Here is an 18607-nt window from a genome sequence, read left to right as displayed (position 1 = left end):
CCAATTTGAGACTTGTTAAAGGTGAGTGCTAGCTGAAAAATGATATTTTTTTTGAATTTGAAGCATTTCAAATGAACGTGGTAGAATTTATTTATTTACTTACATAATTCTCATTCGGTAATTTTTAAATTCAAAAAATATATCATTACTCTATTATTATGTTTAACGATATAAAACCAGTACCTTAAATTTTAAATTATATTTCCTTCAATTTCAAATTTAAAACGTAAATTTATTACATTCAAGTATAATATATGGCTATATTCTGTTGTATGAAATTGAAATTTTGAAATTAAAATTTATTCTTAAAAAAATAACACACAAAATTAAATTAAATTTTTTTTCAAATCTATTAATTTACGTAAATTTTAAAACTTAAATTACATGCATCCGAACAAACTATGTGCAATTAAAATTTCCAGAACAGCAAGAACGTTATCTGATGTGACAAAAACGAAAGGGAAAAGATAAAAAGAGCAAAGCTCTATTTAGGACCTTTCTTTTCACTTGCAAGACTTCCATTGCTTATGAAAAATAGTGGGGCCCATAGTGGGACATTTCTTTTCACTTGCAAAGTTATGAAAGTTCTACTTTTGAAGGTTACATTCGAATCTGAAAACATCATTATGGGATTTGACATCTACGTAATTATTAGTACTTATTACCTTACAAAATCTCTGAGCCACAAATCTGATAGCTATATGTATCTCATTAACTTGACATTTTTCATGCCCCACTTACATTAACAGTTGAATTTGACAAAAATCAAATTACTTCCTCTGCCCCATTTCATATTAAACGTTGCCTTTGAAAATTGTGACTTACTACTTCCATTAACAATCGTACTTGCATAATTCTTAAAGGTGATATTTAATATGGGACTGATAGAGTATATGCTAATGGTATTTGAAAAATGTAAGATTTTTTTTTTTTCCTTCTTGACAAGAATAGTTTGTAACTCTTAAAATAATTTTTTGTATTCAAAAAATTAAAAATTATACTTTTTTTAAACTATTTTTTGAAAATGCAATTATAAAAATGTCTATTTTCAGAAAAGTGTATTTTATTATTTTTTAAAAATTATTTTCTGTTCTTTTAGTTCTTACTATTTTTAGAGGTACAAAATAAGCATGTCACCCATTTGTATCACTTGACTTGAATTTTCCCCATCAAATTTGAAAATTATACATTAGGCTACAATATCTTTAGTTGAAAATAATTTATTGTTACACGCCATGTATATACATATAAATGGTACTACTAAAATTTATATATATGCACCAAATTTAAGAGAGTATATTAATTACTAGTATTAACTTACCAACTCTCACAATCTCAAATCTGATAGCTGTACATAACTTGACATTTCACAGTGACCCACTTGCATTAGAGTTGATTTTGACAAAAGCAAATTATATAAAGTGTTAATGGGAAATGTAAAAAAATTAAAATAGTTGATTTTTAGTTTAAAAAACATGATAATAAAGAATATTGGAATTTAAAATATCTTTTATTACAAATTTTAAATTATTGCCATAAAATTATATGACGTATAGTTTTGTGATTTTTGTCATGTGATAGGAGGGTTGTATTTCATATCAAGTGTATGTTGTTAAATACTTTTATATTTGAGTTTCCTGAAATTGATGCAAGTTAAAATATTAAAATCATGTGTTTGGTGTGGAGTCTGTGGACTAACCCATTTTCCCGTCAAGCGAGGTAAACTCTCACCTTTTTTTTTTTTAGAAAAATTATATATAAATAGAGTCAAAGTTTCATATTTACTTAGAAACTGAGTCAAAGTTCCATATTTCTCTAAAATGGATTGCTAAGGTGGCACATGGTTTTTTACTGTTTAGAAAATTGTGGTGCCTAAAATGTCCTTCCTTAACAAAAAAGTAGTACCTTCAGTGCAAAAAAGTAGTACCTTCAGTTCAAAAAAGTAGTACCTTCGGAGAAAAAGTAGTACCTTCGCGGGTGTTTAAAAAACATGGTACCTGGACGCTAAAAAGTAGTACTTCAGTTCAAAAAAGTAGTACCTTCGAAGAAAAAGTAATACCTTCGCGGAAGGGTATTTTAGGCACCACAATTTCTAAACAGTAAAAAACCATGTGCCACCTCAGCAATCCATTTTAGAGAAATATGGAACTTTAACTCAGTCTCTAAGTAAATATGGAACTTTAACTCAGCCTCTAAGTAAATATGGAACTTTGACTCCATTTATATGTAATTTTTCCTTTTTTTTTTTGTAATATTTAATTATTAATATATTTAAGGATTTTTAAACAATTTTTAAAATTTGTACGACATGATAAGATGCCGTTTGAGATGCAATGAGTTTCCTAAGATTGATGCAAGTTAAAATATTAAAATTATGTGTTTGACGTGGACTAATCCATTTTCCCATCAAACTAGGTAAAATCTCACCCTATTGTAAAAGACCACAGTGAGAAAATTCAAAAAAAAAAAAAAAAATGCATAGCTCTCTTAGGAGGTTCCACTTCACCTTGAATCATTTGAAAATAATAACAATAATAAATGTTGAAATATGAGATTGTATCTCCAACCCGAGTATAAGGAAAAGAAGGTATTAAGTGTGTTCGTTGTACCGGACACATAAATTTTTTTAATACACAACACTGAATCACTTTTCTTCTTTTCTTATAATTATCCACACTGAGTCTATAGCCTCGTCAATCCACATGTTATCATATCGTACCTACCTTAATCGTCTTCCTCTTCCTCTTTCCCTAGTAATACCCACGCTACATTACTTTTTTTCAATTGACGCACTTAAAAGGTCTTATTTGCACATGTATAAATCTTAACCGATTTAACAATTTTGCAGGCTACCTTACAATATAATAATATATCTATATAACAGTATAGAAAATGTAAAATAAAGACACGAGAAAAATATAAAACTAGAAAAATTGGTGAAGAGCTTGCCTCCTTCCATATCTATCTGATATAATGCCCCATGAATAAGCTCCGATTAACATACCAGCAAAAACCACTATTGTGATGAGGCTGTAAAGGAGTCCCCACTGGGGTCCTCCAATAAAAGAGAGAATTGTCACTTCCATGGCCTCTGAAATTCATAAACAAGCACAAAACCTTGGAATTTGCCAAACCTTATTGCAACAAGTGCTTCGTCCAGTGTGTATACGGGTAATGACCTGCCATCTATCTATAGGAACCAAATAAATACTATTCGGATATCACTATTCATATATATGCATTTATTGTGTTCATAATGCATGCCAAAATATCCACGTCAACTCATCCAAGAACTCATTTATATTCCATGTTTGATAGTGTCGAAGGATTCACAAACACAAACAAAATGAAATAACCAAAATTTCCAAGGAAGAAATCTGAATTGGAATCACCATTACACATCTGGTTCAATATATCAGAGAATTAAAAAAAAAAAATTAAAATAAAAAAAAAAATTCTTCTACACAAGCACCTACCGACTATGGCAACTCACGTTTTGATTTGATGTACTCCTAATCACCAAGACAATCTTTGTCCTCCTTCAAATTCTTCTCTTCTGGGAATAAATTTTCGTGTCGTGGAATCCTGTCTCGATCAAGCTCCTTACAAGGTCGCAGCTATGAAAGCGGTTCCATTCCCGTGAGTATATTGATATTCTACTTTATAGTCGTCAAATTTTGACTACATATCAAAATTTTCCCTGCAAAGTTATAATGTATATAAGCTATAGCATTTAAATTGGAAATTGGAATTTAAACTCAAAACTTTATACCAAAAGCTTATATGATTCCTCGGAACATGCATAAGAATGCTCAGCACTTGTAAACTTTTTTATGGTCAATTTTGATGTCATGTCACCATCCTTTACAAATGAATGTATTTTGAAACTGGAATCTGATTTTAAACTCAATCTTTGTACTAAAAGCTTACCTATAAAGTTCCATATATTCCAATGGAGCATCTCGGCAAAAGTTAGCACCTTGACAATATTTTGATGGTCAATTTCTAAAATTATTTTCCTAACTGCCGGTATCCTTTTTATAGGATCTAATGCGCAAAGTGCGCAACGGATTCCAATTAAGAATTTGAGGAATCTCTCAATATTCCCCCCATACCCTGCTTGTTTCCCTTCCACAAAAAATCCGGAAATATTAAACTTATGCCGGGTGGAGATTGCCAAAAACAAACAATTATGGGATGTTTTAATGGCGTCACAAATATTTAGGGCTCCCAAGCGTTCGTAATTTTGCCTTTGTTCCGGTCAGGACATCTAATAAACATCCACATGAAATCTCTTCTAGTAATATATTTCAACATGTCAGCACCCCCAACTGCATTAACTTTTTGTCGTGCTCCAATTCAAAAAACAAAAAACTGCATTTCAAGATCAAACAAAATATTTTTTAAAACAATTTTATAAAAATGAAAAAATTATAAATATATTTTACTTACCATTGTTTCGGGGATACTTGGAATCTTTCCTTGCCTGATGCAACGGGAAAGGGTTCTTGAGGCATAATATAAAAACATGATTCAAGGAAAAAATATAACAACAAATCAATATTCATGGATTGTTTTTTAAGTATAGGTAAAAAAGAAATAGAGTTGATAATAAAAGTTCCTAGAAGAGGGAAGCTATAGCTAAACGCAATGCAAAATTTCAAACTGAATTAGATCTTTGACACCATGTCAAAGCTCTAAAAAATGCTTTCATAGATGATGGGAAGTCCATGTGGACCTTGAATAATTGGGAGTGTTGGTCAAGTTGCATCATTTATGAGCTTAGTGGGCATTATGATGCAATGAAAGTTGGGTTTTATTTACTTTTCTTATGTTATTACGTCACGAGTGATGAAATTGAAGAGTCCTAATGATTACCTTAATTCTGAGGTAAGAGCAAAAGTCATAAGTTAAGCTCCACATAATTCTAAGAAACATGAATATGAGCATAATCCTAAAAAGGAATAGAGTGTAATCTTCGTTGGGCAGTGAATGAATGAATAAAAATATCTTATGATATTTCTTTGTCAGTGATTCACAAATTATGACGATGAAACCCCTTATCTAGGTGTGATGCATAGACGTGTTGGTGTCATGGTGTGATTCCAATAGGCTGCTCTTATTCTATTTCTTTTCTCCTTGATTTTTCTACATTTCCAAAGTGAAACGTGAAACAAGGCAAAAGACCATAAAACAGACTGCCATTTCCTAGAAAATTATAATTTAGACTCGGATCGAACTAAAATTAATAACTATAAGCAAAAGCATTATGACTTGAAATGTTAATAATAGCTTAGTTACATTTGACATAGGGCAAGACCTACTAGATCACATCAAGGCCAAACCGGCTTAACCATCCTTTAGCCACTCATATCACACAACCTTTGAATAGTCAATCATTTCAGTTCATTCAATGCATTGAATTCATTTAGTAACTTCCTACACACATTTGCACACCATTCATGCATGTATTGACCAACTAATTCCATTTCATGCATTGATGTGATAGGCAGGGAAATTGTTCAAAGAAAGAAAGAAAGAAAGATGAAACATTCTGGTCAGAGCTTTAGCCATTGGACCAGTCACTCCCCTGCCTCTCCTTCCCCAAACTCAAACTGCTGCACGCCCCTGACTTGAGTACCCACTCTGGCCACTTACGCAACACAGCAAGCAAACTATGCTTGGGGAATCCTCTCAAAGACCCACGCCTACAAATTGGATTAAGTGGGTTCCCCCGTTCGTTACGACCTTAGATTTAGGAAGAAAGGTACCAAAAACGAAAGATTTGTATCCTAACCTTGACCTGCTTACTTTAATTTGTATGCATAGTACTCATAACCCCTCAATTAGAGCCACTTCTAACAGGGCATAACCTACTGGATCACATCCAATTACATTGATTTCTTTTCAATCACCTAGATAAGGAAAATGGGGATGATGTAAGGCAAGAAGTGAGGAAGGAGACAAGCCCTTGCTTGCTTGTCAATTTTCTTGTGTTTGCCTCCAGCAAGGAAAGGGCAATAACAAAAAGAGGGTCAAAATAGGCTAGAATACTTCTATTGCAAACATAAAATAGCTACATATATGTATCACAAAATTGATTTCAAGGACTCCATTGAATAGTTTTACATGTATATCATAACCAACCCCATAAAAACAGATGAAACCCAAAATTTTAAAAAAAAAAAATTAAAATAAAAATCGGAATACCCAAAGCAGATCACTATGACTGTCATCTACATAATCAATGAAAACTTATATAGCAAATGTATCCACAATGTAATCGTATCCCAGTATCCAAATCCTAGAAAACCCAACTACCTTTTTTAAATCCAATATAAAAGAAAACAATTAGTATGTGAGTATTTACATAGTTCATATTAGACATATGTGTGTGAGTGTGTGTGTGTGTGTGCTCGCGCGCGTTTGTGGTACATTATTCCAAGTAGACCCAAATTTTACCCAATTTCTAAATATAAAAAATTAAAAGTGTACATACAACATATCAAAATTATAATCATAAGAAACAAAGACGAAAATATTATGATTTACAAGTGTCAAATAGCATATTGTAAAATCCAAGACATAATCCAAATACTACAATTTACAAATGTCGGAGGGAACCCAAATTCTTATAATACAAAATATCATGATTTACAAGTGTGGAACACTCAAATCAAGAAACCCAGATTCTAATAATACAAAACAGAGTATACAGTTGTCGAACAGTCAAATCAAGAAACCCAAAATCCAAAAATACAAAAACAGAGACCCAAATATCATAATTTACGAGTGTAAACAGTCAAATCAAGAAATCCAAATTCTAATCATACAAAACAGGCCAAATACCAAGATTTACAAGTATCAAAAAGGTCAAATCAGAAAACCCAAATTCTAGTCATACAAAACAGAGACAAAGATCATGATTTACAGAACAAATTCACATATGCTACTTTTGATTCAAAAGTTTGAGTGATAGTTTAATTTGTCAAAAAATAATAATAATAATAACAAAACTTGATTCATTAATGTAAATTATGTTTTTAAGGAATATTTTCAAATACATAAGAAAATAACAATTACAATGTAGCATCCATGACTAACAAAACAATCCAAAAAACATACCTTTTGTTTTTCCGAATCTACTCAATCCAAAGGACTTTTTTCTCTTCCAAACAAGTAAACCTACAATTTGAAGGGGGGAAATCAATATTTTTGAAATATGGACATTAGTATTGAAGGTTTTTTTTTTTATTCATGAGCATCCCAATCATAAGGATGCATAACCTAGTACATTAAATCAAAAAAACAAACATGTAATTACTATAGTCCTTAAAATGCTAATTAGAGAAGTGAAATTACTGCATCCCAATCATAAAGATGCATAACCTAGTACATATTATAGTCCTTAAAATGCTAATTAAATAAGTGAAATTACTACATTAAGACTGAGGAAGCATAGCCAAAACTTTAATCTATGCTGTCAAAAATAACATAGCTCTAGAAGTATAGACCAACGCGAACGTGAGAGAGATTCGTCGAAAGGAGAAGGGCTGAAAGAGATCAACACACACAGGGAGCGGTTGGTTGGTGAAGAGGGTGCGATAGGAGAAATGGGTAGGTGAGCGACATTCGTTGGAAGGAGACGGGCACAAAGAGGGCGGCGAGTTGGTGAAGAGAGTGAGAGGCAAGAAACTGGTAGGTGCAGCCACTTAGCTGATTTAGGTTAGGTCAAGACAAGACTTAAGAGTCAAGATATATTTGTAGCAATACCAATACAAGGGTAAGGGTATATGGGTAATAGTAATATACATTCGGGGCAGCAGCTAGGGGTGCAAGTTGGGCGGTCCCAACCCGAATTTGGGTTGTATTAGCCCAACCCGAGCACCATCGAAACTAGGGCTCAGCCCGTCGATCCGAACCCGATAATTTTCAGGTCTGACTGGATGTTGGGCTGAACCCATTTTATTATTTTTTATTTTTTTTATTTTCTTTTTTCACTTCTTGTTTGAAGCTTGCCTGATTGCTGGAAACAAATCGGATTGGCCTTCAATATTTTTTTTTCTCCCCTTCTTCAACACCCACCCACCCTAGAAAACCGTTAATGCCAAACAACCCCTTAGGCCCTTATAAACTCTGTGCAAAAAGGAAAATTTAAAAGAAAACCCAAAACATCAACAGAGAAACACACCCAAATCCATTCTAGATGTTTATGCAACAATTTCAGATTCATCATTTAAGGCTTCATAAACACCACCATCCCAGGACAAGACACCAGGCTCACCATACTTACGTAAGTCACGTTATTTCTCAAATAAGAGATGATCGGTGGCGAGAAGATGGTGATGACTATAGTGAGTGAGACGATGGCGACGTCCGGAGGCGGCTGGAAGACAACGATGACCTATAGAGGCTACGGCAGCGACCTACAGAGGCAATGCCGACTATGGGAGGGATTCTCTGATGAATGACCTATGTGGTAGGACTCTAGGAACACCATAATGGTGTTCATTTAGGGTAAAGGAATAATATACTCTTTCAACAACCGTAGGATCAAATCAACCAAGGGGCAAGATTTAATCTAAAATAGTAAAATATAATATTATATATATATATATATATATATATATATATATATATATATATAATTTGCAATAGACTTATTCTAACCTGATCCCAACCCGAAATAGGCCCAAATTAACACTTTCAGCCTGAGTTTAACCCGACTTCGGGCTGAGCGGGGTTGAACATGCCCAACTTGCACCCCTAGCCGCCTAGGGGCAAGTGTTTACCAAATCCATTTTATTGGGTTGAACACGCCCAAAATAATATTTTTGAAATATGAACATTAGTAGTTGAAGTTTTTGTATTCACGACTTAAACTAGAATTACAATCACAAGGATACATAGCATTGAAATAGCAAGAATGATACAGCTAAAGAACTTGCTCAAGATGATTTCAAATATTACATAAAATAGAAAAAACAACTTTGTCATTAGAAAACTTAAAATGCCAATTAAAGAATATAAAATTAACTACCTGAAGACCAAGGAGGCATGTTTCTCGATGGCGCTTTGATTTGAAGTTGTTAGAGCCAAAACTTTAATCTAAGCTGTCAAAAATAACATAGATCTAGAATTATAGACTAACACAAGTAACATAGCACAATAATAGACAAATAGAGATATATACACATATTTAACAAATTAAAAGAAAAAAAATAGATCCATAAAATCATTGCAATGAAGTTGAGAAAATTAGTACATTTAAGTGACATACGAACCCGAGGCCTTAGCTCGTTAAAAAATACAATAAAAGATGCACATAACACAAGATATGCATATATATATATGTGTGTGTGTGAGTGTGTTGAAGAAAAAATAAAAAATAAATTATTCTATATATCTCCCCAAAATTTAGCTTTCTGTGGCAATTAATTACATGGAGTAATTTTGGTGGGCATGAAATCATGTGCAATTTGTCTTTACTAACTCGCAGTTATTACGAAGAGAGACGCTCGTAGAAAAATAGCTTTGTGGTGGCAGTCAGATTAGGAAGTAGGCCGAAGATGGGTAGAAAAATAGCTTTGTACCACAGCAGGATTAAGAAACAGTAGCTGCGGCGGCTAGGGTTGGGATGAGATGATGGGCTAGGGTTGGGATGAAATAAATGGTGGGAAAAGAAATGGAAGGAATGGAAGGAAAAGAAAAGAAAGGTCATGGAGGGAGATGGGATTTTGTGTTTGGATTAAAATATGAGAAAGAAAACAAAGGAAACAGAGGGAAACGGAGGGATTCAACAAGGAAGCAACATCAATTTTTGTTATCTTCCAAAAAATGGGAGGAAATGGAAGGAAAGGGAAGGCTAGGGGTGTTGTATTATTTCTGATGCCAAATTTACCCTTACATAAAATCAAGTTTTACACTTGATTTTAGATTTAGTGTGCAAAACAAGAATTCCAGACCTTGATTAGTTGATTTAGAAAAAAAATTAATACAAAACCCATACATACGAGTTAGAAGTTGCTGAGAGAGGGGGGCAAGAGAGTTGAGAAACAGCGGGCCAGCGGCTGAAGCTTGCGAACGGCGAACCCGAACTGGAGCAGAGGGCGATGGAAGTTCTGATTTTTTGAACAATCTGAAATGATATGCGGATATGGGTTTTGATATAGGTAATAGGTTTTGAACTCTTGATTCTTGTAGACAGATAGATAAACTGAAATATATGGGTTTTGAACTTCTGATTCTTGTAGATTTTGTAGTTTGCAGTTGCAGAGAGAGAGAGAGAGAGGGCAAGTTCAGAGTTGAGAATGATAATAGAGAGGGAGGCGATTGGGAGGCTGAAATTAGTTGCCCTAAAAATATATATTGTTTTTCTGGTGGCCCATCATCCATCCCAACCCTAGCCGCAGCAATATACTTCTGGCTTTCTTACCTTTCTTTTCTATATTATGATTTGCCCTTCTATATTTCTGGTGGCCCACAATATATTAATGAAATATTAATAACATACTTTTAAAAAATTTTGGCCCAATAAATTTTGGCACAATATTAATGATTTGCCCTTATTTTAAAATATAGAAGGGAATAATAATAAAAATTTTAAAATACTTTTGTTTCTTTTCATTTTTCAAAGGTGATTATTATCTTTTTCTTTTTTCTTTTCACTAATTAATCAAATATAATAGGAGGTTAAAATTATCCTTCCCTTCCCTCCCCTTTCATTCCCCTTCCCCTCGTAACTAATGTTATCATTTCTTTTCTCTCATAGCTAATGTTATCATTTCTTTTCATTCTCACTCTACCAAACGTAGCCTCAAAATATTTACATAGGGCGTCGTTGAGGGAGAGGGGTCTAGGAGCTCAATTTTGGGTTTTATAGTAGAACCCTTGAGCCTCTATGGACGGAAAAGCCCAAAGTTTTCTTTTTGTGTTTATTTTGCGTAAATTACCCCGACCTCCCTGAGGTTTCCTATTATTACCCTCAAATCAAAATTATTGCAAAGTAAAACTAAGCCCTGTCAGACTATCAGTTCCATTTAGTAGACTAACAACCATAGTATAATTACAAAATAGACCTTAACTAATGCTTCTTGCTGTTGTTGGCCACTAATAAATATATAATTTATAGTGTAAAATGCAAAAAAACTCCTTGAACAATGTTTAAATTTGTAAATAACCTTCTTGAACTACATTTTGTGCATAAAACCCCCTAAACTATCTCATTTTGTTGTAACATACCCTAAGGACTATACTATATTTATTAAATGACCATAATACACTTTTCTTATTAAATTACATCTAATATATTTTTCTTTTCTAAATAAATTATGAAAAAAATTCATACTAATTTGATGAGATATTTTCCATTAAATTTGCATAAATTTACCATTAATTTTTTTAATTAATTATTTAAATAAAAAAAATTAGTAGAATTTTTATTTAAAAAATTAATTAATTTTTAAATTTTTAATGAATATATTACATGAAAATAAGGTATTTTTTTCAAAAGTATTTTATTAATTTTTCATCAATATATTGTATGAAAAAAATGATATTTTTTTACTATAAAAATGTTTAAATTGGTTATAATATATTTTATTATAAATAATAAAATTTTAATAATAAGTTAATCAATTTAGAAAATGGTAGTTACAAATCTATTTATCTATTTTTTTTCATTTTTATGATAAATTGATACTAAAAATAAAATTAAGGTAAATAGTGTAATTAATATTTATATAAAAGAAAAAATAATAAAAATAATTTAATAAGAAATAAACATTTTAATGAGAAAGGATAAAATAGTTTTTTGTGATGAATTGTTCTTAATTGCAACAAATTAATAGTTCAGGAGGCGATTTTTAGTTCAATGAGGTTATTTGCAAAAAGGCAAAAGTTTAGGGGATTTTTTTTGACACTTAACCCTAATTTATATGTATATTTTCCTCCAGTCTCACGTTAGCACCACCGCCTCCAATGTGGTCGCCACTTCACCACCACCACAGTCACTACCACTTTCTCACTCCTAACTCCCACACAATCCCGTGGACTATCCAATATTATTACCCTCAACTATTACCAAAAAAATATGCCCAATATCACCGACAAGCAAATTGATCACCTCCCCCACCACTACCGGCGACGCCTTCTACCTCTTCTTCCACATCATCAAGGGTTGCAACGCCTCTGTCTCCTCTACCGCCTTTTATCCTTCCTGCCTTTGGCATCATCATTCGCGCCAAGACCGCCCTCGAGCTCGCCTGCCCCGCCGTCGACGCCTCCATCTCCTCGAGCTCGCCTGCTTCACCGACATCTGACATCCTAAACGTATCTGGACATATCTAGCTGTATCCAATATTTAAATTTTTATTTTAAAAAATTAGATACTTCTCAGCCGTATCAGACATTGTCTCACCATATCCTGATCGTATCTATATCGAACAAGTGTCCAATACTGTCATGGAACGTTTTTCGGAGGGTTCGTGCTCCATGTGGCATGAATCATATTTTGCTTGTGTGTGTATTTTTATATAATACATCTGTTTTAATATGGAGTATAACTATACAAGATAATGGATTTGTGTGCTAATTTTGGTATTTGAATTTGGGTTTTTTAGAGATATATTTTTTATATATAATTTGCTGAGAGTTTTTTTAACATTTTATTTTTCCATTTTAACTGATTTTAATTGTACTAACTATCAACGAGCACCAAGAGTGCCGATAGTTAAGTCAAGCAAATTTAAGCAAATTTGAGTGAGGTTGCTGAAATTTTTTCCGTTAGTTTAATCCGAGAGTAATAAGAAAAAACCTCAGGGGGAGGTCAAGGTAATTTACCTTGTGTTTTTTATTTTATGATTTGTTTTTAAGATAATTTAATCACTGAAAGTCTAGACCACCTCTCTAAGTTTATCTTAATTTTCTTTTGGTAAATGGAGTTGCAAATTTATGTTTAATTCAAAAATTCGGGAATATTGCTGTACAGTACCGCGGATAATTTGGGTACTTTAAAAAAGTTGATGCTGTGGTACGGTCATATGGTGGTTTAAAGGAGCAGGTAGATTCATTTGGGTGTTTTTCGCAGATTAAATTTAATTATTGCAAGAGACAAAAGGGAATAGGAGTGGAAAATTTTGACAATTCCTATGATGTATCTCACAACTCATTTAGATATGCTAGTAATGAAATATTAAAAAAATAAAAAATAAAATAAATAAAGAAGAAGTCAACGACGAGGACTAACACAATAATGGACCGCACATTTTAGTTTACCCATGTGAAGATTTAAGCTAAATTTTTTAATGTCATCCAGATTTGTTTTGAAAACAAAACATGAGTTTATTAAATTTTTTAAAAAGATAAAATTTAAAAGTTGTAGAATAATTCCTTATATTATTATTATTTTTTTAAAGCTAGGCATTGGAATTTTAGTGTTAAAATGGTCACATGCAAAGTATATGACGCATTAATGAATTGTTTTGACGAAAATATCCATTTGCATGCAATAAAACCGCAACTTCTCATTTGTAAAATCAATAGGAAAGCGTAGTATGGCCATGCATAATTTGTACTTGTATATTTTGAAAAAAAATTGGTAAATGAAAAGTATATAATTTGTATTTGTATATCCCGGCAAATTTTATACTTTAACTAAAATTATATAAACTATAATTTACATTTTTTTATTGGGCAAATTTCTCAAAACTCCTAAAACTATCAAAACATGATCATAAAACCCCAACCAGTTTTAAAAACCCCTAACAATATTATAACATTGTCATTTTACCCCAATTCTGTCAATTGGCCGTTAAGGCATGTGAAATGACTAAATTACCCTTACTATATCCCCTTTTATTTAAAAAACCAAAAAAGTATATTTTTGAAATTACAATATTATCCTTTTACCACAAAATCAAGAAAAAGATTAAAAATAATATCCTCCACCCAAAGTGTAGCACCCGATCACTCCTCCGCGAAGGCTTTCTCCACCCTCCGGTCAACGTCGTGCAGGAATACATGCGTCACACCCGATCTCTTCTTGTTCCTCGCCATCCCCGGCGCCGAGTAGATCGATTGCCACCATCCTCCCCGCCGCCGCCGCCGCCGCCGCAAAGTACCCTTTCGGCGCGTCGATCATGATCAAGTCCCACTCTTGTCGTACACCTCGCTGGGCAACCCGATCATCGCTAACTTGCATCAGTCGTACCCTTTTATGTACGACTTCGCTGGCGAGCACTCTGGCTCTGACTTGTATGATCGGAGCAAATTGTCGGCCTCGTCGAGCCTATCTTGTACTTGATGGTGTGGGCTTTTAGGTACGGGGCTTTTTGGGTCACCGTCTTGAACCATTTCAGGTCTTCTTTGAGGAAGAAAGTGGTCCCATCGGGGTTGAGTGAGGCCCACTTGAGGGAGTCCAGGCCGAGCCAGAAGACGAGGAAGTTGCAGGGAGAAAGAGATTGAAGGACGTCGTAGGTGACCGAGATCTCGCCGAGGGATTGCTGCGGGACGTCGTGGGAGGTCCGACATCAACCTCTCCCTCCCCGGGGACGCCTTCGATGTCATGTCCGCGCCAAGACTGCCCTTGATCTCGCCTGCCCTGCCGTCGTCGATCTCCTCCGCCAACGTCCTCGCCGTCGCTGCCCGGGAGCTCGTCACCATGATGTCCTATCATTATCATGCTTTGGAGATCATTTTTGTATATATATGTGTGTATATATAACGTGGAGATCATTTCCTTATATATGTGTATATATAGAAAGAGCATAATATACGGACCTTAAGAGTCATGGTCGAAACCTGACCTAGCATTTGGAGGTTACTCCCACAGTGAAAACGACCTCAAGCACTCACTCCATTATGGTGTGAAAATCAAAGCAATGAATATGAGGAGATTGTTGCGACAATCACAGTAGAGAGAGAGATTTGAATAAATTGAGTTTAAGGTTTTTCCGGCGCCGGTTGGGGCTGAGATCAGGGTTAAGGGCTTGAAGAAGGTGACGACGTGTTTTATCAGCATCTTATCGATCGTCTCGTCCTCATCTTTATCTGCTTGTCTTTGATTGGAGTAATTGGTTGGGATCCTCATCGTTGTTTCATGCGTCCGCCGGCGAGACTTCCTGATTACCAAATGACGGACGAATGTCCTGGTTTAAGCTCCTTCCTTTGATTCACCGGATGCTTCTGCAACACTTTTAGGCATGGAGGAGAGAGAAGAAATGCTTGGGGGTATTTTCGGAATAATACATGTAAATATATATCACTTGTTTGCACATGTTACATCAAGGGTATTTTCGTCACAAAAGTCACATTGGCAAAGCAATTGTTAACCACGCGCTAACGGCCCCATTTGACAGAATTGGGGTAAAATGACAACGTTATAATATTGTTGGGGGTTTTTAAAACTGGTTGGGGTTTTATGATCATGTTTTGATAGTTTTTGGGGTTTTGAGAAATTTGCCCTTTTTATTTTGCAAAACTTTAAAACTGAATATATATACATATATCTAATATTAACATGTATGTTTACACATATAATTTTAAAGCTTGTAAAATAAATAATAATAATTTTTTTTTAAGAGCAAATTACATATAGCACCAACGTGATTTTCATCTCATGCACTTAGACAGTAGTATGTGTCAATTAATAGCAAAGTCTAAATTGACTAGTTGACCTTTGGAGATGAAGCTAAATTTGCCTATATGACCTCAATGCATGTAATCATTGTTTAAAAGAAAAAATCTTGAAGGGAGTTGGTGAGTGTCACTTACTGTTTTACCCCTCCTTGTATATTCCCCTAATTTTTTATGGTTTATTTGTCATTTTAGGGTTTCAATAAATCATATTTACCCTATTTTTGGACCGATCATTTTATTTGTCATATTTTGATTAATCATTTTAGGATTTTGGTTAATCTCTTTAATGGTTGTTGTGTATTGGAGCTTACATCTAATATTCGAAGGGGTTTATATCTTGAATGTTTTGTTTATTGTTTATAAATCGCTCTTTTAGGGGTTTTTTTTCCAACCAATTGTCAACATACTTGTAGTTTGTATTTTTTTTAATCAATGTTTTATGGAGATAATATTGGTTTTTTTTTAATTATTTATTTTGTGTTTTCTATTTGTCATGATTGTAAATATATAATTTTTGTTTTTTGTTCAGATCCGAGTTGGGTTACTTAATATTTTTTTTTTTTTCAGGATTTTTTTTATTACAATTGAAATGTAATATTTGATGTTAAACTTGTGTTTTGACATGTTATATAAGGTTTTTCTAATGCAAAATTTTTTATTTTTTTATTTATATTGCTAATGCGAAAAATTCAATATAAAAGGGTACTTTGAAAAATAAATAATAATATAGTGAGAGAACCCTAACTGTTACTAAAAGAAATACTAGTAATAATTAACTTTGAAGAATGGTTCACCTAATAAGGGACGGACCTAGGATGTAAGGTAAGGGGGCAAAAATGAATTTTGGGAGGCAATAGTACATTTTTTAGTAATTTGGGTGGGGGGGGGGGGGGGCAAATGTAATATTTCATAAGTATATTATTGAAAATAAACAAATTATAAGGGTAGAATACTAAAAAATAAAATAAAAATCAATGGGGTAATTGCCCCCACTGCCTTTAATGTGAATCCATCCCTGCATGTAATCCATTGTGATCCATTGGCATACTTTTGTTCTTTTGAAATAATGTAATTTCATACAATTTAGTCTTCTCTAGGGATGGCAATGGGGCGGGGTAGGGCGGGGATCTCATTCCCCATCCCAGGTTAAATTTTTTACCCTGCCCTCATACCCGTTTAATTTTCAACCTCCTCCCCCATCCCTGCCCCGCCCCGCCTCGCCATATTAGCCCCCGTCCTTGCCCTGCCCCGCGTAACATTTTTTAAATTTCAATTCACCTTCAACAAAATCAATACAGTCATAATATTTTTCAACCTAATAATTTAATAAAACTTCAGCACAATTATAACAATTTAAAACATGATTAGATGTTTGATGCGCAACGACTATGTTTTTTCTTCATGTTGTGAGGGAATAGATCTAGGGTTTTACTTTCAGAAGTGAATATATTATATATATAGTTATATAATTTAGTAATATTTTATAACATGTAGGGACTATTTTGTAAAAATGCACTATAAATGGGGCGGGGCGGGGTTATCCTCCCCTGTCCCCGCCCTATCCCCTCCCTATTTACATAAATGGGTCCCCAAATTTGCCATAAACAGGATGGGGTGGGGTGGGGCGGGGACCCACCGGGTATGGGATTTTGCCATCCCCAATCTTCTCACAATAATAAGGTTATTTTTTTCCAAAAATATAGTTACCATAAACTGATTTGATGCATACTTAAGAATGACGGTCATGTATTAGGTCAATGAAATCTACACATACTTCTATCTAGATTAGGGGTGGCAATTCGTGTTTTAGTGTCGATATAAGGGTATTATACTAAATAGGTAAATCCAAACCCAACCTATTTAATAATCGTGTCAAGAATTCTCAACACTAACCCAACTCGTTTATTAAATAGGTAAACGTATTAACCCGTTTAATGATCTGTTTATCAAAATGGGACATTTAATATTTAATCAAATATTAAATAATAATAAAAAATTGTCATAATTAACCCAAATATTCAAAATAAAAAATATATATATCATAGGGCGTAGACAAAGTTTATGTTGAAATGACTTAGCTATTCATAATAATTGGGTTTTAACAGATAACATATTACATATGTGATATTCACGATTATAACATGTTGAGTTAAATGGGTCATAAACGGGTTACACAGGTTGAACCCTTAACTCTAACCCGATACGGTTAAGTAAACGGGTTATTCGTGTCGACCCTTTAATGATCTAAACTCGTTTATGCCAATATAATGACCCGAACCTAGGGTCCAAATTGCTAACCGGGTCCTTACCCGAACTCGAGGACACACTAGGGGTAAAGAGGACTTTTATAATAAGCAAGGATAATCTGTCCTTAAAACTAATCAAATGAAGTTTCAAACAATCATTCTAGTCGTTTCATGACATTTGAAGAGGTTCTACGATCATTGATAATGATATACCAAAAGTGCTCCTACTCGGTTCAAGGGAAATCCCGACACTGTCTCACTAAAATAACCATATCTCTTAGCATGAATTGAATTTGAAGATGAGATTGGTGTCATTGAAAAGATAACTTAAAATCCTTGAAATGGACTTAAGAATGACTCTATTTGGGTTCGAAACGAATAAGTTATGACCGCACAAAGTCAGATGATCAAAACTGATAAATTGCCAAGGCAAAAGTGGACACTGGAGGACTTGAACCGGTTTTCAATTCCTTAAACCGGTTCCACATGGGCAGAATGCCTAGACGTGAACCAAAAACACCCTTGAACCGGTTCCATGGCAGTTAAACCGGTTCCAGAAGACCAGAACCTTAAAAATGCCCAAAAAAGGCTAAAATTAATCACTTGTGTAAATGAGTACTCCCTTGGTCCCTTGGTAACCTTATTTAAAGTCTAATCATGTCCCCATATATGCAATTAATAGTGTGTAAAATATAATTAAACTACCGTGCCTTCAATTAAATTGA

General features: G+C 33.8%; 1 pseudogene; it reads right to left on the bottom strand.

Moving 5' to 3' along the window:
* Positions 1-13841: 13841 nt before the first annotated feature.
* LOC132278993 (arabinogalactan O-methyltransferase 1-like) lies at positions 13842-14528 on the bottom strand (annotated as a pseudogene).
* Positions 14529-18607: the final 4079 nt, after the last annotated feature.

Source organism: Cornus florida, unplaced genomic scaffold (genome assembly GCF_030987335.1).
Source record: "Cornus florida cultivar Cherokee Brave unplaced genomic scaffold, ASM3098733v1 CherokeeBrave_3.0.0_Hap2_Chr10, whole genome shotgun sequence".
NCBI classification, from domain to species: Eukaryota; Viridiplantae; Streptophyta; class Magnoliopsida; order Cornales; family Cornaceae; genus Cornus; species Cornus florida.
Note: the sequence above shows the minus strand (reverse complement) of the source record. Positions and strands in the feature narration are given on the sequence as shown.